At 40.4% G+C, this 24,964-nt stretch overlaps 1 protein-coding gene across 1 annotated transcript in view; it reads left to right on the top strand.

Annotated features, from left to right (window-relative positions):
* RIN2 (Ras and Rab interactor 2) overlaps nucleotides 1-24,964 on the top strand; it is a 225,070-nt gene that overhangs the window by 25,000 nt on the left and 175,106 nt on the right. The window contains exon 2 of the mRNA XM_060611176.3: nucleotides 20,820-20,943. The gene's annotated coding sequence lies outside the window, so the exon portion shown is untranslated. The remainder of the gene's footprint in view (nucleotides 1-20,819; nucleotides 20,944-24,964) is intronic.

Below are 24,964 nucleotides of genomic sequence, written 5' to 3'. Positions count from 1 at the left end.
TTAATGCTTAAATGGTTAGCCATTCTTTATCTGGCCTCTGCATGTGACCAGAACCCATAGGCCCACATAAGACAAAATAGATATCTACAGGAGAATTATTCATAAAATATCCCATCACACCAGATTGGCTCATCTTTCTCACTAAACATCTTGAGGAAGGGTCCAGATGGAGCCTGCCTGTTCCTTGCCATGGGCCCAGCACCTAATCCAATGCCAGGCATGAAATGTGTATTTTAAAATGGTGATTATATAAAATAATGGAGTTTAAAAATAGCTGTTAATTTGGTTAACTGATCTCTCCAAGAATTCAAAAAAGCAGTGATCCCACTGTAAATATTTATATTTTTCTCCTGCATCCTAAATACTTCCCTGGTTTGTAGTAGGGATGAGCTTTGCCTGGCTTCTTCTAAAACATGACCCAGGTTGGCCACTCTTGTCTTAATCATTAAGGTGGGCCCCAGCTGGTGCAGAGGTGCATTTCCTTCATGGCCACTCAACAAGTATTTCATAAGACCTGCCACATGCATGGCTGCTGGGATGGAAGCTTCCAGGGCTGTCACAGGAGGGAAGCCTGGAATGCCCCCCTAGCTTTGTGACAAGGTGAGGGGATGAGAAGATAACCTTAAATCATTCCCACCCCTCCACGTATGACCACTACTTCTGTGTGCAACCTCACCATGAATTCACAGCTAAAGGTCGCCTGGGTGGCTCAGTTGTTTAAGTGTCCAACTCTTTATCTCTGCTCAGGTCATGATCTCACAGTTCATGGGATTGAGCCCTGCATTGAGTTCTGTGCTGACATCATGGAGCCTGCTTGGGATTCTGTCTCTCCTTCTCTCTGCCTCTCCCCTAGTCACTCTCTTGGTCTCTCTCTCTCTCAATAATAAATTTAAAAAAATCACAGCAAAGAGGCTGCAGTGCTTCAGTGTTCAGTAGTCTAGAACTCCCATGGTAGCAAAAGGGGGATGGGATTTTACAGAATTCAACTCATCCTGTGTCATAGACTCTGGGTCTAAAGTTCTCTCTTGTCTAGCAAAACAGTGGGGTGTGGGATTGAAAGCAAGAGATGGCTAATGTCTGCAAAAAGACGAGCCCTGAATAAGGGTCCTTGCCCCATTTTTATTAGGATCAGAAAGCTTACAAACATGGCGATGGGCGTGCACAAAGGGGCGATGAATCTGTGAACATTAACTTGTGGATGGGAGGGAAAGAGGGTCTTGAGGATATTCGGGGTTAAAGGTTTTGGTTAATACAAAATGAAATCTGGGCACTGGGCAGTCAGGAAGAAGATTGTTTACAGCAGACATGAGGAAGCACCTCTGTTTATCTTAGCTAGCCTAGGGGATGAGACAGACAGGGGGAATAACCTGAGGGTTGACAAGGCACCCTTTCTTTTGCTAACCACCTCTGCTCTGGGCTGCTTTGCCTGTATAGTCCATAGTCCAATTCACCAGTTTACCTAACCTGGCCCTATCCTCCCGTGAAAGCAGCTTTTCTGCTACAGTACTAAATTGGGGGTGCTTCCCCCTGAATATCTAATCTTGTGTATTTCATATACCTATGTATTGGGCACCTTTGCGCCTATTCCTATTTTAGACCTTTGCCTCTCCCTCTCTATTTTGGGGGTTCTGCACCCCCTCTCTATTTTGGGGTGCCTTTGCACCTCCCTATTCCTGGCACCTTGTGCCTCCCTATTCTTGGGGTGCCTTTGCACCCCCCTATTCTTGGGATGCCAGTCCAGTTTACCCAAACTCAGGTGTGAGCATGTTATGGCTTTGTATTTCTTTATGCCTTGTTAACCCATTGGTGTAAGCCTGGGGAATTCCTAAACTTATCCCCCACAATCGTGGTGGTCTTATTTCTTTATCACATCATGAAACAACAAGTTATAGCAGAGTTATATCAGAGTAAGAGTTAAACCTTCCCACTTCCTTCCTGTTTAACAGGGTTTACAATAGTGTGGTTTCCTCAAACTGAATTCCAACTCGTTCATTCATCCGTAAATATTTACAGAGACATTATTATGTACACAGGTTTGGCCATGGAATGCAGAGGGGCCACCTCACCACTGTCCCTTTAAATAATTGGCCATGGCCACATCAGTGGTCCTGGGGACGAGGAGTACTCCAGGCTGTGTCCTGCACACTCCCACTAGGACCTTCTTCTGTGCATCCCTGGACTCTTACACCCAAGACCCTTCTCCTCCTTACTCTGTTTGGATCAGCGACCTGGTCTGGGGCTGTCTTCCTGGCTCTGAACCGTCTTATGTGAAGGCTCTGAGAGCCTGGAGAAGACAACCAAGCTAGGGGGCTGTCTCAGTCTGGGTTCCCCTAGAAGCAGGCCCTGAGCAAAGATTCAAATGTAAGTAGTTTGTTTGGGGGGTGGCCCTGGGAAGCACTGGTGGGGGAGTAGGGAGGTGAGTTGGGAGGGAGGCAGCTGATCGAGGATGCATTATCAATCAAATCAGCCCTGTGGATAAGAACGTAACCTTGCCAGAGCATGAACTCTGACTCAGTTGTCCTGCCCATTAGGTGGGGTGGAGGCGGCTGAATCTTCCTAGCCAACTCTCAGAAGTCATAGATGAGGACTGTTGGGGCGTGGGGAGATTAATTCCCAGCACTTCAGGCTTGCTCTGCTCCTAGGAAGAGTCTGCTCCCATAGCCAGAGCAATCTTTGGCCAGAGCAGGCACAGGTGGCCTCTACTGTCTACCACAGGGGCCTGCAGTGAAAAGCCAGATGGATCTGATTAAAGCTGGCACCTGGAGCCAGGAAAACTCTGCTAGAACTCAGCGAATTACCTGCATTGCAAATGGGAAAGTCTCAAGGCAACTTAAAACACAAGTACAGCTTTTCTAGTGACTTATACTACCTACAGTTTCATTCTGGATGGCAGGTGCTGTCAAGAGCTCTACACTTTGCCAATATAGTTGGGGCAGGTTTGGCTGTTTTGGTGATGGCTGATGATATATAAGAATAAGAATTAGCTTTGAGTATGTATTAGGTCATCAGAAAGTATTTTAAACAATCAGTTTTGTGTGTGTTAATTTTTTGCTTGCTTGTTATTACAAAGTTCCTTGTTTACAAAATTATATATAGCATTGTGCTGAGACATTCCTGTATGGTGAAGAGTAATCAGGTTTGGGTAAAGTGGATATATTTAATGCAGTAAATGGTATTATCATGTAAACATAGGGGCGCCTGGGTGGTTCAGTCGGTTGAGCGTTGACTTCGGCTCAGGTCATGATCTCACAGTTCATAAGTTCAAGCCCCGCATCAGGCTCCGTGCTGACAGCTCAGAGCCTGAAGCTTGCTTCGGATTCTGTGTCTTCCTCTCTCTCTACCCCTCCCCCACGTGTGCGTGTGCACTCTGTCTCTCTCTCTTTCTCTCTCAGAAATAAATGAACATTAAAAAATTAAAAAAAAATAAAGAGAGCTCTGAGTTGCAGTAGAATAATGGTGATTGCCTAGATCCAAATCACTTGGAATAACTTCTTCCCCAAATCACTCAAATCAATAAACAGAGCAAATAAAAGCAAAAAGAAGCACATGCATTCAATATTACTGGGAGACATCATTCTACAAACTTCAAGTTCCCTGTAAGGAGCGACAAACACCCAGGTCCAGCGAGGCTGCTCTGGAGCCCACCCGTGTCAGGAGTGCTGGGCAGACAGCAGAGAACAAGTGGGGAAGAGGACAAGAGATGGGAGAGCCTGCGGTGACACAGCCCAGGCAACATCACCCCTAGAAAGTCAAGCCCCATCCCAACTGGAAATACTTGAATGCCTGTAGGACCCGCAGTGATAGTCTTGGGAATGATGAGGCTTCAGGACAGAAGGAGGGACCTTGGAAGGGCACTTACCCCTTGGACACCAGGAGATGTGGAGAAAGAAAAGCGAAAGGGGTAAAATTAAGAACTTGCAGAGATAAAAGAATCACAAAATCAAAGGAGACCCTCTTGTCCCCTCTCTGAAAAGCAGCACTATTCACCAAGGAGAGTGCACTTCACTAAGTCAACAGCAGAGGGTGTGTTTGAATCAAGAAACCTAGTTAGCCACCCCAAGCCCAGTCCCTTGTCTGCATCAACTCATTGCTGGTCCAGAAAAGAAAATATTGTAGGAGGAGCGGAAAGCAGCAGACAACCGGCAAGCAAAGCTGCGGTCAGAAGAAAACCGTTTGAGAATCAAAACATTCCAGGGGATGAATGTTCTTACCCCCACCCCCCAAACACAAACACACACACACACACACACACACACACCCTGCCCCAAAGCAGAAGAAAAAACAATAGTTTCCAACATTAATTATACTAAGATTAAGCATTTTCACATACATACATACATACATATGCAATACATATACTAATATATATTTACATGTATATATGTGTATATGTATACACCCCAAACCAAGAATTCCAAAAATCAGAACTAAAATGGACAAAACCCTGGAAGATATGGCATGGGAGTTGGCTGAACTTGGGAGAGGAGATGAAGATTTTCAATTTGCAGATGCTAATTGGACAGCAGACTGGCTGATAACCTGGCATCTTTTGCAAGTTGCCTTTTCCATCCATGGTTCTTTCTTTTCCTGAGCTCCAGGCCAAAGCAAGTATTCCTTGCCCATAACTGTACTCTTTTGCAATGGGAAACATTTTGTGAGGCCAGTCTTGTTGAGAGTTTTAACTTTTCAAATTCTCCATTAAATACAACTCTAGGAAATACCCAAATACTTTCCCAGGGCAAGTCAAGTGGTACTTGTTAAGTAGATAAAACATTCCAAGGAGAGCTTCTTCTGCCTTGATAAAATGTCAGATTTTCAGAGATAACAGGCTTTTCAGAGATATTTGCACGTTGCAATGAATGACCACAATAAAATAAGCCATATTTTATAGTTCACAAAGTAATTTCTATATATTATGTTTATCTTTAAATTTGCATGTTTAAACAGATGTGATAGTTTCTTCCCCTCTTCTGTGTAACCAGAAGTGGCTTAGAAATGCTTTCCCTTGGTTTATATATCTGAAACATGAGAATGGCATGGGCTCCCTCATATGTGACATTTGCAGTACATGGCTAACTTGGGACTGTGGGACAGATTGTATTTTTCCAAAGATGGCTACATCATTGCCCAAACTCATGTGTTAGCTCCCCATCAAGAGAGAAATCTAATCCCTTCCCTATGTATCTGGATACATTTGTGTCTCACTTGTAACAATAGAATGTGGCAGAAAAAAAATACTACCTTACTTCTGAGGATAATTTGGAAGAGGTAACAGAGTTTCAACTTTGCTTTCTGGAACATTCTTGTTGGAGCCCTGAGCTGCCATATAAGCAGTTATACCTGTCCAAGGCCACCACGCTGTGAGGAAGCCCAAAGTAGTCTGTGAGAAGAGACTGAATAGTCTGAAACTATAGGAAGTTAAAGAAAGATCCCCTGCCAGTCTCCAAATGTGCCAGCTGTGCATCCTCTTCCTCCTCCCCTCCCCCCGCCCCAGGCTCTTTGTTCCAGCTCCAGCTAACATCTGGCTGCAACCATATTCAGGACTCTCAGCCAGAACTACCCAGCCAAACCCTTCCTGAATTCCAGACCCTCAGAAACCAAAAAGATAATAAAATGATTATTGTTTTAAGTCACTATGTCTTGTGGTGATTTATTATGATGTAGTTAAATAACTAGAATGAATGAAGCCTCAATATATAAGGAATAAGGATTCTTTGTATGCCTAATACCTTTTGCAGTAGTTTTGTTTTGGATAATTTTTAAAGAAACAGTTGATAGAACAGAACGTGGCTCTTTTGAGAAGAATTATGTACCTCTCTAGATTGAGCATATAAACTAACGTTTCCACTGGGAAACAGTTGAGTTATTTTCGGGTAATTTTCTTTCGTAGTTGCAGAGCTTTACCTATTGCTTTTGGCAAAAGTAAGTGATGGGACAGAATGCTGGAGAACTGTTTACTTTGTTCTTAAATGCGATAAAGCTTTAAAAACGCAGAAATTAAGAACATGGCTGCTATTTTCAAGGCCTTCTGAGGAAGTCCATGAAGTTCAGTAGCTTCCCTGTTGGCTATATAGTGAAGAAATGCGTCCAATGGTCTAGGCCGTAATTAAGAGAAGTGACCTCAAACAAAGAGTTGGGCAAGAAGATTTGATTCCTAATGGCATAGTGGCTATGTTATGGAGTCAGACTGCCTGCCTTGGTTGCTGGCTTCCTTGCATAATGGGAGCGTGACCATGGATCAGTAAATCCATTTCACTATGCTCTCATTGCTTCATCTGTTGTTACAAAAGTTGTCACAAGATTGAGTGATAATACCTGGGAATGGCTTAATATAATGTCAAGCGTGTAGAGATTATTCAGTGATGTCAGGATTTTAAGCTCAAGATCCAGAGACCTAGATCTAGTAAAAGGGAGGATAAAACACAGGAACTAAGAACCATCCAGAGATTAAAGTGTCTGACTCAGATGTGTGGTTAGTGGCTGTCCAAGGTGATTGTCTTCCCCAAATAGAGAGGGGACAGTTCTTCAGTCAACAGAGTACTATGCTCCCTTCCTGAAATGTCCAAATAAGTTATCAAGATTCCTTTGTAGAATTTAACATCTAAATTTAAAATACTGAAAGCAAACTAGGATTAAAAGGCAACTGCCTTACTCTGATATATGTTATGTACCAGCCACATTTAATGGTAGAATCCTGATGCTTTCACTCTGGCGTAAGGAACAAGACAAGGATGCCCTACCCATAGTCACTCCCATCTTATATCACGTGTCATCCTATCACTTATTCCACATTGTCCTGGCTATTTTACCAGACATTAAGGCAAGGAAAAAGAAATGAAAATTATTAAAATTAGAAAATAACAATTAAAAGTGTCTCATTCAGAGATTAATATACTAGTAACAATTAGAAAAGTTAAAAAATATAAATGGTTTACCATATAAAAATACCATAAAAAATACCTAGGAAAAAATTAACAGCAGGTGTGCAAGAATGCCACACCAAAAAGTACCAAACATTGGGAGAAATTAATTAAGATCTTAAAAAATAGAAGCATGCACCCTGTTCATGGATTGGAATACTCAATATTTTAAAGATGTCATTTGTCCCTTAAATGACTTATAGATTCTTTGAAATTCCAATTAGAGTCCCAGTGTTTTGTCCTGTATAAGTTGACAAGTTGATTACAAAATTTAAATGGGAATGAAAACTAATTATAATGTCCAAGGCAATATTTAAGAATCACAACAAATCTGGAAGTTTCATACTAGTTTTAAGACTTGCTCTAAAGCTAAATAATTGATATTGTAGCATTGAAAAAAGGATAGTCTAATAATAGATCAATGGATAAGGAATGAGAATCCAGAGACAGACCTACAGATATACACTCACTTGACTTACACGGAAGGCTACCCTACAATTAAAAGGAAGAGAGGAGAGTCTTTTCCATAGCTGATACTAGGTCAGTCGTATATTTGTAAGGAAAAAAAAATTAAACTTGATCCCCGTGTCATACACAAAAATTATTTCAAGATGAACCATAGACTTAAATGTTAAAGCTAAAACTATTAATATTCTAGAAGAAAACAAGAATATCTTTGGGATCTTGTAGTATGCAAAAAGTTTTAAAAACAGAACTGGTAATAAATGAAAAAGCTAGATAAATTTGACTGAATAAAAATTAAGAATTTTATTGATCCAAAGATGCTCTTAAAAGAATTAAAAAAGCAAGCCACAAACTTTGAAAAGATATTTGCAATATCTTTTGCATATGCATCCAACCAAGGACTCACATTCAGAAGTGAGTATATATCAGGCAACCCACTTTAAGAATGGACAAGAGACTTGAGCAGACACTTTATAAAGGAGGGCATTACCATGGTTACCAAATACATGATAATATGATGTTCAACCATAGATGGCCTCATCTCTAGCAAAAGCTGTTCTCACCAGAGAAATTAAAATTAATAGCACAATAGTATATCGTGATACACCCCACCAAGATGGCTAAAATGAAAATGACTGACAGCATACAAAGTGTTAATGAAGATGTAGAGAAATTGTAACTCTCTTACATTGCTGGAGAAAATATATATTGGCACAAGATTTTGGAAAAAAATGGCTGTATTGATTAAAGCAAAATATATATATGTCCTATGACACAGAGATTACACTGTACAGATTACCCAACAGAAATGAGTGCTTATGTCCACATGTACAAGACTGTTTATAACAGCTTTATTCATAATAGCCAAAAGCTGGAAACTTCCATTGTCTACATAATGATGGGAAAGGATGAGCTACTCACACATAACATCATGGATGAATCTCATGGACATAATGTTGACTTAAAGAAATCAAAGAGTACATATTGCATGCTTCTGTTTATATAAAGTTCAAAAACAGGCTAATCTAATCTATGCCACAAGTCAAAACAGTGATTATTCTTTGGGCTTATTGAATAGGGAAGGCTTGAGAGAACCTTCTGGAATGGTGTGAAAATAATCAACCTTAACAGTAGTGCACTTTACTATATATAAGCTATGCCTCAATAACGTTTCCTCTTCCTTGTCTTTTGTTATGTGACAGTCTTTGAATTTCTTCCTACTCTTTTATGATGTTTCTGTCCGCACTAGCTTCTTTTGTCTCATTCTGTACCAGATTCTTTTCCAGTTCACTTATTTTCTCTTGCTGCAATCTGTGTCTTGGGCATCCTACTTGTAGCTTCACCTGTCTGCTCTCTGTAAGTGACCCTTACCCATGCATCTGTTGCTCCAATCTGCCTCTTCCTATGGGGTCATAGGACTGATGGGGACATCTGTTATCGAGCTCTCCACCATATTGTTCAGCCCCCTCACTAGCATCCTCTGGAGCTATTGTATAGCCTAAGCTTTAGTTTCCTTAAGGATGAGGAAATCACCCCATCCCAAAGTGCTGGCCAGGGAGTCCTTACCTTGGCTTGGAATGAGCTTTCCCCTAGTATCTGTCCTTTTGTTCCTAGATCTACCACTTTGCTGTTGCTGGTCACGTCTGATTCCTCTTTCACATGACTGAAGAAGTCTTTCCTGCTTTTCCTTTTCTTCATGTCACACATTCAAAGCTCCTTCAAGCTTTTCCCCCAAGCCATGGCCACACATTTCATTTCTCTCCCCTTCTGGAGAGGCCCCAATTTTGTCACCGAAGTGTGGTACCCCGAATTAAATAGAAGACTTCAGCGTGACCTGGCTTCTAGAGACCATTACCTCCTTCATTGTGGATACTCTTTTCCGGACATAGAGTTATCCATTTATCTGTGTTAGTGCTATAACTGCCTGTTGGATTTCTTAATCAGGATCTTCCCCAGAACCTCAGACTCATCTCATCCAAAAATGAAATAATCATACACCTACTCACAGCAGCAATTCCTCTATCTTAATAAGCCCAGCAAGTCAGGTTGCTTCCTTCCCACATAGGCAATTTGACCTTGGCTTTATCAATCACAAGGGCAGCTGTCATACCACTTCCATATATTCTGTATTTGCATATGTGGGTTGGGGGAGGGGACTGTTTGTCCTGATGGAGATTATGCATTTAGCCCTATTCACTTTTCAATTAGTGTTGGACTTCTCCACTTAGACTCAACTTATCCAAACATAAAAAAATCATCCACCTGCCCGCACCAGCCCCTTCTCCTGACTTCCTCATCTTCTTGGTGTCCATAATGGATGCTTCCTCCTTGTATCTGGTGTAAGAGCTCTTGTGTCTGACATCTTCTTTCTGAGCAAGGTTATAGTTCCCTAGCTCAGCTCTTCATTAACTTCCCTAAGTTATCCTTCCACCTCCAGCACCCCTCCCCCAGACAGATTTCAGTGGCTCCCATCATACAATGGCAGCCCTCCCCTGAGTTCATGCCTTTCTCCTCCAAGGCCAGCCAGTATTCTCATGCCTCTGCCTTGGCACGTCTGCTTTTAGCCAGGTGGTTCTGTATAAACTTAAATGCCTTGTCTCGTGCTCCCCTAGTTGAACCTGCACCCATCTTTGCCTCCCCTTCAGATGCTTACATCTAAAAACAGGACCCTGTTTGTGTCCCTACAGTGTCCATCTTAGACCTGGAACAAAATCCAGCAAATGTTTGTAAAATTGAATAAACACATGAATTACTTACCCCTTTCTTTAATTGGCAGAATAGAAATAGAAAGTGGTTGAAAAATCACTACAGATAGATATATGTTCCTAGAAATACTAGTCATTTCTGAAAATAAGGGGTTTCCAAAATAGTGAACATATTGATGAGAAAATTATTCAAAATAATCTTGTGGATCTTATTTCATTTAATCAAATGTATTTTTCATATTAGTACTACTTTATGTTCATCAATATTGTTATTTTTTTAAATTTAAATCCAAGTTAGTTACCGTACAGTGTAGTATTGGTTTCAGGATTAGAACCCAGTGATTCATCTCTTACATATGACACCCAGTACTCATCCCAACAAGTGTCCCCTTAATGCCCATCACCCATTTAGCCCACCCACCTCCCTCCATCAACCCTCAGTTCTCTGTATTTAAGAGTCTCTTATGGTTTGTCTAATCAAATGTATTTAAATTTTTTTAATGTTTTTTTTTTTGAGAGAGAGACAGAGACAGAATGTGAACGGGGTGGGGGAGGGGCGGAGAGAGAGAGAGGGAGACACAGAATCTGAAGCAGGCTCCAGGCTCAGAGCTGTCAGCACAGAGCCCAAAGTGGGGCTCGAACTCACAAAATGTGAGAGAATGACCTGAGCTGAAGTCTTAACTGACTGAGCCACCCAGGAGTTCCTAATCAAATGTATTTAAACAAAGGTCAAAGAATTTAATTTGGAGATCCCGTGCTAAGGTTTAGATTGTTGAAGGTCAATAAATTCTGTAGCTTGTCCTTTGAAAGAAAACATTGCAGAGAAAAAAATGGTCAAACTGGAGAGAAGGTATGCCTCACGCTTGGATGTGAGTACGCTGAAGTGAGGAAAACTTCATAAGGACCCGGCAACCTGGCTTCTGAGGGAAAAATCCAGATTATTGGTTAAGGAAAATTAACCAGTATGTCCATTTTGAAGTGATCTGAGGTAACCTAAATTTTCTCCATAACACAAAAATCTTTGTGAGGAGAATGAAAAATAAATCAAATTGAATCCTTGTTTTTCATAGGTACTATATTTTTCTATTACCAAAAAAATATTTCTTTGAATATTGATGTCCCTAGAACTGTTACCAGGAGATGTTTTGTTGGTAAATGTTACTATTTTCATGCAAATACCAGCATTTGGAATGACTTATCAGTACAATTAGGGGTCTTTAGTCTGCTTTTATTGTGCCCTTTTCAGACAACAAATGGGGAAGGGATGAGAAGTCTTCTAAACTTACTAGAAATGTTGAAGTTTTGGAATTACCCCTAATTACTATAGTAATTCCTTCTCTCCCACCCCTATCAGTTTTTTTCTCAGGCACTGTTCTATGGTGGGGGTAGGTGGAGGGAGGATCTCTTTTAGAACGAGTCCAGAGCAGAGGACAGGGTCAGCTTGACAGTATGAGCTGAAAGAGAGAGCAACTACTGTTTGTAGAGGAACCGCCCTGGGAAGGTCTTCAGAGGTTTACCCCACCAGAGGGGAGACCAGACTTCCAGCTAGTCTCTTGTTTTGCTTTTAAATTCCACCTGTCAGTAATGACCATCCACATCCATATACCCAGTTCTTTTGTCAACAGCAAGATTTACATTTGTAAACGGCGTGAGAGGAGTGTACGATGTGTTTAAATACATAATATGCTGTACATTAATCAAATATTGACAGGTTTCAAAGTGTTATTTGCCATGAAGATTTAAATGAGCAAAATTCTTCTTGGTCTTCAGAGAGAATCATGTGGATCACACACATTAATAATAGTTATAATACAATGCAGTAATCCATGCACTGAAAAAGGTATATAAATTAAGATGCATTAGCTAAGGGCAGTAAGGATTCCAGGGAGTGAGGGATACATGTGTTCAGGAACTCAGAGCGGATTTAGGGCATGATGGCAAGGACCACCAGGTGGGGCAGTGGTGATTGATGAAGCAAAGATGAATCTGGGCTTTGCCACGGACAAGCTGATGGTGCACACCATGAGCACGAGCTATAAAATGAGAATCAAATGCTGTCCATTTCAGAAAGCAGCTATAATGGCTTAAGAAAGTCACATGAAATGTACTTAACACGATGCCTTGCATGTAATCAATTCTTAATAAATGTCAGCAGTTGCCTGCTATATAGTTCGAGATGGATTTAAAGGATGGGCAGGATTATAGCCAAGAGGTGGCAGTAGAGGGTAAGGCGTTTAGGCTGAGCAGCCACTGTGTGTGTGTGTGTGTGTGTGTGTGTGTGTGTGTGTGTGTGTGTGTTGCACACCAGCCACGGGGAAGGGGATATCCATGTGGTGTGGTGACCCGTAAGGCGTTGAGGGCTATTCCATAAGGAAATGCTGTTCAGTAGTGAACCACATATGTCATTTTAAGTTTTCTAGTAGTTTTGTTTTAAAATGCTCTTAAAAATGAGGTAAAATTAATTTTAATAATGTAATAAATTCAATATGTCCATTTCAACATGTGAACAATGTAAAGATTTTTTAATGAAGTGATTTACATTTTTTTAACTAAGTCTTCAAAACCTCGTGGATATTTTCTACTTACAGCACAACTCAATTCAGACTCCCCACATTTCAAGCCATAAGTAGTCATGTAGGGCTATTGGCAGCTGTATTAGACATCCCAGCCATACAGGGTCTTATTCTGATAATAGCAGCACAGTTTTCTTTGAGCTCTTTCTTTCTGTCCTTCCCCCTAAAGAAATAGATGACAGTGCCTTTCTCTGACACAGTTACTTTAAAGGAAATGGAAAAGAGAGAGAAAACATGCTCCAGGTCACCATCTTTCACAGCTGGCCTAATCCTGAGATATTGACTTATGTTAAAGAATGTTGGGAGATACTGGAACATAACCCTTCCAGATCATATTCACATAGAGGCTCTAGAAATCTTGTAACAAAGAAACCTGTTTTACTTTGTGTAACTCCACATTTCCCAATTCATTAGGATTATGGAACAATGTTTTCTTTTAACACTTAACTAACTTTGGTAACATTGATTGGCAGCCTGTTTTCTTCAATCTGCTTTTACCTTGAGGGTTTCAGTTTTTAAATATTTTATAAGGGCTTTAGAGCTTCCGATGAGTATTTCCCACAGTGCAATCACACCTAATAGATGCTTCATCTATATTTGTTTAATTAACAAATAGTTGTGATCAAGACACTTCCTCACAAATTTAGCTTTTCTCCACAGAGAAATGAGATTAAAAAAAAATTTAAGATGATTTAAAGTTGTCAAGGTGAGAAACACTTTAGTATTCCCTCGAGAAAGTCTGGTTTGCTAGGCAACCAATGCAAGTTTGAAATGAATTTGCATTTGTCTTAGGAACACCACCATGTTGAAGTTCAATAACCAAGTGAAAACAGATACCCTTTGCTGAGGAAATGCCTCTTATGTGCATACTCTGTAAAACCAACACAGCAATGCTGGGACAGCTTCCCAGATCCTTCCAGCTGCTTCGCTCCGACTGATGGGAAGCCTGAGTCAGCCTGCTGCTCTTTTTAATGTGCAGTTACATTTTTCTTACATAAAAATGATCTTTATGTAGCTGGTGTTTTACGTTTCTGTATGTAGGATTTTATAACATGTCATATAAGTCCACTGTTCATTCAGTTTAATATTTATACTTCCAAGATTTATTTGGGCTTGGTAAGTTAATTGTATTTTTCTAAGTTCAAAACCCCTTCGGAAGCTGGCTAATAGCATTTTGCCTGGTGGGTTTTTTTTCCCCTCAGAGGCTCAAAAAACATCTTAAGCACTTAGGGCTGCTGCTGCAGCAACATTAGTGAAAACTGAATATTGGCAGCAATACTTAATTCTATTTTGCCCATGTAGTAAGAGCACCAGCCACCTAAAACTCTAGTCTGATGTAAGAAGCACGGTAACTATTAAGATATGGTAGTGACAACATATCCCCTTCTCCATATGGCCAGATATGTTTTTCAGCCTCCCTGGTGTATTATTTTGTTAAATCAAAATTAGAAATAGATGCCAGAATGCTAGAACAACAGTATTAATGCAAATACTACTTCAGGCTCCATATTGTGTGATGCACCGTGGTGCATGAGCAAAGGAAGAATTAAGACCAGCAGCCCTGAGCTACACACATTGAAGCAACATAATAATTGAGCCCAAAGAACTGTAAATTTGGGGGTCCACAATGCAACTGTTTTAAGATTTTTCAAATAGATGAATACACAGGCATATGTGCATACTGGAGAGAATGTACGTATGAGTGTGACCTTTCCTGTTTTGTCAAATGAAAGATTTGGATTATAAAATCCAAAATTATAATTTGAAATATAACTTTCAAAATGGGCATCTGTAAATATGGACTTATTCTTAGGGCTTCACACATCCTCTTTGGGAAATTCTGAAATATATCTTTATCCTGAGGACAGCGTTTACTAGTTAAATATTCTGGATCATCTAAGGGATTGTGAAGTCGGAATTTGGGGCACATCCAGCCTTGTTTTAAGACAAGTTTAAAATACAAGTGAGTGGAATAGAAAACATCAGAATGTAAGAGCTAAGTATTGTTTTATAAAATGTTTGTTTCTGTTTTGTATGTATGTGTATGGTATAAGTCATGATGTGAAATGTATTTATTACTATGGGCAAAAGTCAAAAGAGTTTGAAAGCCATTAGTTGCTAGATCACTGGTCCTTAACATCCTTAACCTTCACTGCCCATTGTAATTTCCCAGTGAACTTTGAAAATAGGGCTGCATAGGTCCAATCCTCAGGTATTCTGTCATTGATTTGGGGTATGACCAAAGCATGTTTGAGACTTCTTAGATGTGTAGCTGGGGACAAGAGCCTTGGAAGAGCCAAGCCTTCTAGCCAAGTTCTGTCAAATAATTCCACTGCCTGCCTTTGGGTTTGCATTTATTTAATTTGCCTTGGGACCAAGTAGTCCTACAAATTGGAATTGTGGCAGAGTACGGTGAAGGAGCAGAGAGGGCTTACAACGTAGATAACGTCTGCCCCAAGTGAAGGACAAGGGCGGTCTAGTGGGGTTAAAAAAAAAAAAAAAGGAAAGCTTCACAGTAGTTCAGAACACAGAAATGTGGAGGGAGAATGTAGAGAGTGGAAAAGAGACTGGAAAAATTTGAATTGTGTGAGCATTCCACCTACCATTCCACTCTGTGAGTGAACAGCCTGGAGTCAGCATGATATGGGCCCCCAGAGTCTGCTGTTTCCCCAGGTGGTCTGTTTATGGGTCGCTTCTCACTACTGCGAGCCTCTCCACACAGCAAACTGCATTTAAAGATAATTTCTTTTTTAACTTTTTATTTATTTCTTGGTGAAGTAAGTTCTATTCCCAGTGTGGGGTTTGAACTCATGACTCTGAGATCAAGAGTCACATGTTCTACCCACTGAGCCAACCAGGCACCCCCTTTTTATTTTTTATTTTATTTTAATTCCAGTATAGCTAACATACAGTGTTATATTATTTTCAGGTGTACAGTATAGTGATGCAACAATTCTATACATTACTCAGTCCTCATCTCTTGTGTTTTTTATTTTAGCCATTCTGACAGGTGTGAGATAATACCTCATTGTAGTTTTGATTTGCATTTCCCTGATGATCAGTGATGGTGAGCATCTTTTCACGTGTCTGTTGGTCATCTCTATGTCTTCTTTGGAAATATATCTGTTCATGTCTTCAGCCCATTTTTTAATGGATTATTTGCTTTTTGGTTGTTGAGTTTTATAAGTTCTTTATATATTTTGGGTACTAACCCTTTATCAGATTTGTCATTTGCAAATATCTTCTCCCATTTCATTTTTAGTTTTCTTAATTGTTTCCTTTATTGTGCAGAAGCTTTTTATTTTGATGTAGTCCCAAATGTTTATGTTTGCTTTTGTTTCCCTGGCTTCAAGAGACCTATCTAGAAAAAAAGTTGCTATGGCCTATGTCAGAGAAGTTGCTAAGTGTGCTCTCTTCTAAGATACTTATGGTTTCAAGTCTCACACTTAAGTCTTTAATACATTTTGAATTTATTTTTGTGTATAGTGTAAGAAAGTGGTCCAGTTTCATTCTTTTGCATGTAGTTGTCAAGTTTTCCTAACACCATTTGTTGAAGTGACTTTTTCCCTTTGCATATTCTTGCCTCTGTCAGAGATTAAGTGACCATATATATATGGGTTTATTTCTGGGATTTCTATCCTATTCCATGGATCTGTGTGTCTGGTTTCGCTCCAGTACCATACTGTTTTGATTACTACAGCTTTATAGTATAGCTTGAAATCTGGAATTGTGATACCTCCACCTTTATTTTTCTTTTTCAAGATTGCTTTGGCTATTTTGTGTCTTTTGTGGTTCCATACAAATTTCAGGATTGTTTTTTCCAGTTCTGTGAAAAAATGTTGTGGGTATTTTGATACAGATTGCATTAAATCTGTAGATTGTTTTGGGTAGTATGGACATTTTAACAATATTTGTTCTTCCAGTCCATCAGTATGGAATATTTTTGTATTTCTTTGTGTCATCTTCAATTTCTTACATCATTTTTTTTTATAGTTTTCAGAGTACAAGTCTTGATTAAGTACCTCCTTGATTAAGTTTAGTCCTAGGTATCTTATTATTTTTGATGTAATTGTAAATGGGATTGTTTTCTTAATTTCTCTTTCTGTTGCTTCATTATTAGTGTATAGAAATGTGACGGATTTCTATACATTTATTTTGTACCCTGCAACCTTACTGAATTCATTTATCAGTTCTAGTAGTTTTTTGGTGGAGTCTTCAGACTTTTCTATATATAGTGTCATGTCATCTGAAAATAGTGAAAACTTTACTTCTTCCTTACCAATTTGGATGCCTTTTACTCCTTCTTCTCGTCTGATTGCTATTATAACTTTCAATACTATGTTGAATAACAGCGGTGGGAGTGGACATCTTGTTCCTGACTATTGGGGAAAAGCTCTCAGTTTTTCACCATCAACTATGATGTTAGCTGTGGGTTTCTCATAAATGATCTTTATTATGTTGAGGTGTGTTACCTCTAAACCTACTTTGTTGAGTGTTGAGGGTCTTTATCATGAATGGATGTTATACTTTGTCAAATGCTTTCTCTGCACCTATTGAAATGATCAAATGGCTTTTATTCTTTCTCTTAATGATGTAATGTATCACCTTGATTGATTTCCAAATACTGAACCATCTTTGCAACTGGGAATAAATCCCACTTGATTGCGGTGAATGATTTTTTTTTAACATAGTGTTGGATTCAGTTTGCTAGTATTTTATTGAGAATTTTTGCATCTATGTTCATCAGGGATATTGGCTTGTAGTTTTCTTTTTTAGTGGTGTCTTCATCTGGTTTTGATATCAGGGTAATTCTGGCCTCATAGAATAAATGTGGAAGTTTTCCTTTCTTTTCGATTTTTTGGAATAGTTTGAGAAGGATAGGTATTGACTCTTCTTTAAATGTTGGGTTCTCTTTTCAAACCATCTGGTCCTGGACTTTGATTTGTTGTGAGTCTTGATTACTGATTTAACATCATTGCTGGTAATCAGTCTGTTAAAATTTTATATTTCTTCCTGATTCACTTTTGGGAGGTTATATGTTTCTAGGAATTTATCCATTTCTTCCAGGTTGTCCAATTTGTTGGCATATAATTTTTTATAATATTATCTTATAATCCTTTGCATTTCTGTGGTGTTGGTTGTTCTTTCTCTTTTTCATTTCTAATTTTATTTATTTGAGTCCTTATTTATTTGAATCCTCTCTCTCTCTCTCTCTCTCTCTCTCTCTCTGTCTCTCTGTTTTTATAAATGAGGCTAAAGGTTTTTCAATTTTGCTGATCTTTTCAAAGAGCCAGCTTCTGGTTTCATTGATTTTGTTTGTTTGTTTGTTTCTGTTTCATGTATCTCTGCTCTAATCTTTATTATTTCCTTCCTTCTGCTAGTTTTAGGTTTTGTTTGTTGTTTTTCTAGCTCCTTTAGGTTTAAGGTTGGGTTGACTTCTCTTGCTTCTTGAGGTAGACCTGTATTGCTGTAAATTTCCCTTTTCAAACAGCTCTTGCTGAACCCCAAAGATTTTGGATTATTTTGTTTTCATTTGTCTCCATGAATATTTTTATGTCTTCTTTGATTTCTTGGTTGACCCATTCATTCATTGGTTAGTAGCCTGCAATTTAAACTCCATGTATTTGTGCTCTTTTTTGATTTTTTCTCTCATAGTTTCATATGAAATTTCTAGTTTCATAGCATTGTGGTCAGAAAAGATGCATGGTATGACTTTGATCTTTTTAAATTTTTTAAGACTTATTTTGTGGCTTAATATATGATTTATCCTGGAGAATGTTCCATGCCTACTTGAAAAAAATGTGTATATACTACTGTTGTAGGATTGAATGTTCTGAATATATCTGTTAAATCCATTTGGTCCAATGTGTCATTCAAAGCCACTGTTTCCTTGTTGATTTTCTGTTTGGATGATCTATCCATTGATGTAAGTGGGGTGTTAAAGTCCCTTACTATTATTGTATTACTATTAATTACTTCCTTTGTTATTTTGTTAGTTTGTTATTAACTGTTTTCTATATTTGAGAGCTTCCATGTTGGGTGTATGTTTACAATTGCTATATCTTCTTGGTGGATTATTCCTTTTGTGATTCTATAGTATCCTTCTTTGTCTCTTATTACAATTTTTCTTTTAAAATTTTAAGGCAAGTTGATTTATTCTCTTATGTTAGTCTTATGTTAGCAGAAGATGAATCTCTGCTGTATTTATGTTAGAAAGAGTGAGTTTTAGCAAAACGACATCATCAAATTAACATTAAATTAATCTTGTTACTTTGAATTGTATTGGTTTACATTCGTGTTCTTACATGACTGATAATTGTATATGGGTTTTATAATTATGTAGGATCATGATAATCAGGTATTTATACCTAGTTATTTTATGTTTACATACTTAATATTATAATATAAATAATATAATGGAGGAAGCACTTGAATTTCTGTCCCTTATAAGGATAACCTTTTTTAACTCACTGGCTTCCTTTGCTGTGTGTGACTGTGTGGCTCACTGTGAGTACAGTGGGCCAGTAAATTAACCCCCTATTTCTTGCATATCTATTAGCAAAGATTAGGAGACATTGTGATGTGATGTGAATGGCCCTTAAAACTTATTGGGACTATTTATCAATAATCTTATCTAAGTGTGAAATAAGAGTCAGGGGAAAAACCTGAATTAAAAAAGAAAGTGAGATTTAAATTGTTATCCAAAAAACATGATGATGACCATTGATATTGGTAATGGTAGCAGCAAACATTTATTGAGCATTCACTAAGTAACCTGCAATGGGCCAGTGCTTTCCATGGATTACTTTACAAGCATACCCCTTTGAAGTAGGTGCTATTCCAGTCACCCCACTTTACATAGAAGGAACCCAAGTTAAGTGAATTGCCTGAGAAACACAGCTGGGATTCAAGATCAAATGTGTTGCCCTGAGGCCTGAGAGCTGAAACTTCTCAAGTGTGAGAAGAGGGTCAGGGAGGCTGTTCAGGGCTAGAGCCTAACTCACATCCAGAGAACGAAGACATGCATGTGGCATCTGCACAGGAGTGTCCTGGAGGACGTGCTGGCAAGGGAGTCTGTCCAGTTACACAGCCTGATGGAGAAGCTGAAACTATGAAATATTATCAAAGTGTAAAAAACAAAAAGAGAGAGAAAGAGTCTTCTTATACTGATGTAGGGAGTTTTATAGGACATCTGGAGCATGGAATAAGTGGATGTAGGATGACACACAATGAACATTTATTTAGAAAAGAAATATATATGTGTAAGTATGTGTGTGGGAGAGAGAGAGAAAGAGAGAGAGAGAGAGAGAGATTAAATCTTTGAATGCACAGAAGTGATCTGGAAAGATTTAATCCCAAACTATAACAGTGTCTACCCCTGCTGAGGATGGGGCTCCAGTTGTTAGTGGTGATGGTCAAAGGGACTTGAGCTTTGATCTAATATTTGTGTTTTGTTTCTGTTTGTTTGTGAGCAGTTTGACTACATTTGTGTGCTTGGGTGATTTTGGAAAGATTAAGGCATTGATACAAAAAATGAGATATGGAGATAATTTGGAATTTCATATTCAGGCTGGTCCCATCTTCAAAGTCCCAGACTGGAAGATTGCATGACTCTGTATAAGCTGATATGATGCAAGGGATAATAGAAAACAAAATGACACTTAACTGAAAGAGAAGACAGCTTGGTTGGTAATTAGCTCCATTTTTTAAAGTGAGAGTATTTTGGAGTTCTAGCATTGGCATAGGGATTTAAAGAACATTCTGGTAAAGTCCTTTTTTTTTATGTCTATTTAGAGACGGGGGAGAGAGAGAATGTGAGCAGGAGAGGGGCAGAAATAGAGGGAGAGAGAGAATCCCAAGCAGGCTCTGCACTGTTAGCACAGATCCTGACACAGATTCTATGAACCATGAGATCATGACCTGAGATGAAATCGAGAGTCTATGCTTCACTGACTGAGCCACCAGGTGCCCCAGAAAGTCCTTCTTTAGGCCCAGGAGTAGGACTGAGTGTCAGAAAAGGAAGGAAAAGCCATTTGCTGGGCTCCCAGCTATGAGTGCATCCTTCCAGAACCAATGAGGCAAATCCGCTGTGCAGTTTTTCATGGTATTTTTTTAATGCTTCCAACCCTCTAAATGGCCAGTTCTGTGTGTTGTAGATGGAGATAAGAGATCCGGACTTCTGAACTTCTACTGGAAGAGATAAAATGTGCAAGCCCTTCGGGATGTTGGGGAGGCTGGGGTTGAACTGAAGAGGAAGACAGAGGCATGCTGATGTGAAGGGTATGTAATATCGAGATTATAAAACCCAGTGCATGGCACCCCAGGGATTTTTCTGGCTTCCGAGGTTCTACAATGCAGTTGGAGAGGTTGTGTGCTCTAGCTCTGATATGCTGGTATGGGTGTGACTTCTCTGACAGGGGCAGCTGCTTACCTGTTTCCAGGAATCTTAGGGATTCGGTGTATGATGCATTGGCCACAGGGCCAAACCAACACCAAGGTGGTTGAGGAGAACATAAACTGTAGCCACTTACTTTATGGAGCACAAAATACATGCCAGGCAAGGCTCTAAGCCCTTTAATGGATTAATCCTTTTAATTTTCACAATACCACCATGAGCCAGGTACAGTTGTTGTCATTTTAGAAATGGGCAACCAGGGAGCACAAAGAAGCTGGTTACTCACTGAGAGTACATCGCGATGGTGGAGCTCCATCCCAGCATAAAAGCCTTACTCTGCTCCCTCTCTTCCTTTCTCATACATTTCCCACAACCTCTCTTCCTATCCCTGCTTTTCATCTATTTTTTTTTTCATAGTATCTTAGGTTTCCATATGACAGAGAGTTAGCATCAGAGAAATGTCCACATATGTCACTGGCAGATCGTATTTCCCCAAAATGGCCACAACAATATTGCTTAGAACCTTGCCATGCTCCCTCAGGCACAGAAGTTACTTTCCTTCTCCTGGAGTCTGGATGGAACTCAGTGACAGAGAGAGGGTGGTGGGAGTGACACTGAGTGACTTCAAAGCCAGATCATCAAAGATGACGTGGCTTGCACCTGGATCACTCATTCTCTAGGAACGCTTGCTTTGAGACCAGCCACCATTTTGTGAGGAAGCCCATTGGAATGGTGGCACTTGTGTCTTTCACCTTATATCTAGTCATACACATACCACTGCAGCTGCTTGACAACTATGAATAAATCTTATCTCTACATTGTCCAGAATGTGCACCATTTTACCCTACGCTTAGTAGGTGCAGAGCTCCAATAATAATGGAGGTGGCAGCAGGACCAAAATAGGAGGGTTTTTTTTTATTATGATTAAGGATAAATAAATGCATGTAAAATGTTAGACAAGTTTAATTCTTTAATTGTATTTTTTATTGCCTAATCCATCAGTTAACTTTTGCTGCCTGAAAAAACCACCCCGAGGGGCGCCTGGGTGGCTCAGTCGGTTAAGCATCTGACTCCTGGTTTCAGCTCAGGTCATGATCTTATGGTTCATGGGTTCGAGCCCCACATCGGGCTCTGTGCTGACAGTGCAGAGCCTGCTTCAGATCCTCTTCTCTCTCTCTCTCTGCTCCTTCCCAGATGCTGTGCTCTCTTTCAAAACTAAACATTAAAAATTTTTAACAAACAGCCCCAAGATGTAGTAGCTTAAAATAGTAGCCTTTTTTTTTTTTTTTAGTTTGGGACTCTGCAGGTTGACAGCTGAGGTGGGGTTCTGCTGGTCTGGCTGGCTCAGCTGGGCTGACATGAGCATCTTCAGTCAGCTACCAGGTTGGTGATGGTGGCCTCCCCTGGGATGGCTCCCCTCTGCTCTGCATGTCTCTCATCCTCCTGCAGGTTAGGGCTCCGAGAGAGTGAGCATGCGTGGCTTCTTGAGTCTGGGGCTTGAAATGACACAGTGTGCATCTGCCAGATTCTTTTGGCCAAAGCAGGTCACAGGCCAATCCAGGTTCAAGAAGAGAGAACTAGACTGCAGCCATTGGTGGGAGGAACTGCAAAGCTGTCTTGCAAAGAGCAGGCCTATAGGAAGGGTGGAGAACTGTGGCTGTCTTTGCAACCCACAATACCACGTGAAATGCTAATATTGTACTGCGGGTATTAACAGCATTACGATAGAGAATGGTAGAAAGGAACCCACGTGTATGGTTGATAATTTACGAGAAAAATGGAACTAGGCTGAGAAGAGAGGACAGCAAGAAGAAGCCGAGATGGGGAGAGAATAGAAGAGCCATGGGCCATTCTGTCCGTTCCCTTCCTGCCTAACTCTGTAAAAGGGGGATTGAGATGGGACGGGCATAGTAGAGCACAGGGAGAATAGTTGGTAGTAAAGACTTTCTTTTCTTTTGCTGTTCTCTTCTCCCCCATTGCCAGCTGGGGGTGGCAGGTGATGAAGGTGTGACTCTCACGTCTAACTTGGGGGAGCCAGCAGGGCTCCCCAGAGGAAGAAGAAGGGTCAAATGATCTGTCTGCCTAATCGCTTTGTTCCCGTGGGATTTCAGGAAGGGTTCAGCTTATGAACACTTGGCCCCTTGAAACTACCACAACATTTATTGTCGTATTTCATCATCATAATAGCCCTATAAGGGTGGGCTCATTATTATCCTTGCTTTACAGATTGGGAAACTGAGTGCTAAGAGGTCAAGTAGCTTGCCCTTAATCACAGTTGGGCAGTGGCAAAGGCTGGGTTCAAATCCGGGCTGTGCAATGGCTTCTCTAGCACACTTGGCTGAATCCTGTGATGGCAATGTGGCCTGAAGGTTTGACAGAAATGGTGGCCCCCATGCAGGTGTGATCAGGGAACATGGAGCTTACTCCTTTCCCTTCCCTTGGCCTGGCCTTCATTTGGATCCAGGTCTGAGGAGCATGCTACAGAAGGGCAGGGCTGGTGGGATGACATCACCAGAGGAGAATTTGTCAAGGAGCAAGTAAGCAGCTATCTTTGGGATGACCCCCACCTTCCCCTGGGTAAGCAGGAGTGGGTCATTTTCAATCCTACCTGGGTGATCCATTTCCTTCCACCCCCTCTCCACCCCCCCAGCTGAGTCCTGAGGCCCCAGGGGCTGGGATTGAGTGCCCTATTTCATGGCACCTAGAGGGTGCTTTGGAAGGGTCTAGAACAAACCTAGGTCTCTGCTCACCAGATCAAAATCCTCAGTCTACTACTGGGCCCATCCTAAATAGTTCCTCTGGAAATGCCTCCCATGCCTTAGCCAAGCACACCGAGAGCACAACCTGACTGGTGTCTTCCCCTGGACTCTTGTATCTTCTCTGATTCTTGGGTTTCTCCTCCATGTGACAGAGTCTCACTAATTACATATAATCAGTGGAGAATGCTTCATTCTTTCTGTTGCTCTCCCTGCTCACCGTTTAAAGGCTCATGCTGCCATCAGCTGGCTGAGAAATTTAAAGTGGTTTGTGAAGAATTTATCTCTTCTTGTCATTCTTTTTTCCTAGGTATTTTCCTCAGTCCTCCCCGTTCTTTCCAACATGCAGATGCAGCTTAGAAGCCCGATAGTAATAAAGAAAAGCGAGTCTTGCTTGAAAATAGTAACATTTCTTTATGGCTTGCTGTGAATCATGTCCTGTTCTAGGCACGTAACACATTCTTTCCTCACACAGTCCTGAGAGGTAGAGAGGCACTGTTTTTGTCCCCGCTTTACAGAGGAGAAAACTGAAAGCAGTGAAGTCATCTGTGTATCATGGTCTCTGGGACATTCAAGTGCTTGATGAATGTTAGTTTTTATTTGTAAAAATGAGCCGTGCTTAGCTTGAGTCAAGAATTCATGTGCTGGGGCACCTGGGTGGCTCAGTCCATTAAGCATCTGACTATGGCTCAGGTCATGATCTCATGGTTCGTGAGTTCAAACCCCGCATCAGGCTCTGTGCTGCCATCTGGGAGCCTGGAGCCTGATTCAGATTCTCTCTCTCTCCCCCCTCCCGCCCCTCCCCTGCTCACACTGTCTCTCTTTCTTTCTCAAAAATAAACATTTAAAAAATTATATATAAAAAAGAATCATGTGCAAATATTTATATGGGCATGCTCAGACAGGGAAGGAGAGGGGTGGAACTGAGAAGGGGGAAGGCCATCAAGATGGACCATGAGTGGGTGACACTGAGAAACTGGGGCTTAATCCCGCTGGGGATCTGTGGGAGACAGTGTAGGATAGATCTTGGAATCATCCCACCAAAGGACATGGAAGCTGGGGTATTCTTGGAGAAATCATGGGGATCTTTTTAAAGTAATTGTGAATTTCATCACTCTATCCTGTGTGTTGCCACCCATTTGTCCAGGGA

Source organism: Panthera onca, chromosome A3, assembly GCF_046562875.1.
Source record: "Panthera onca isolate mPanOnc1 chromosome A3, mPanOnc1 haplotype 2, whole genome shotgun sequence".
NCBI lineage: Eukaryota > Metazoa > Chordata > Mammalia > Carnivora > Felidae > Panthera > Panthera onca.
The sequence above is the reverse complement of the archived record's forward strand: the minus strand, read 5'-3'. Positions and strand labels throughout refer to the sequence as shown.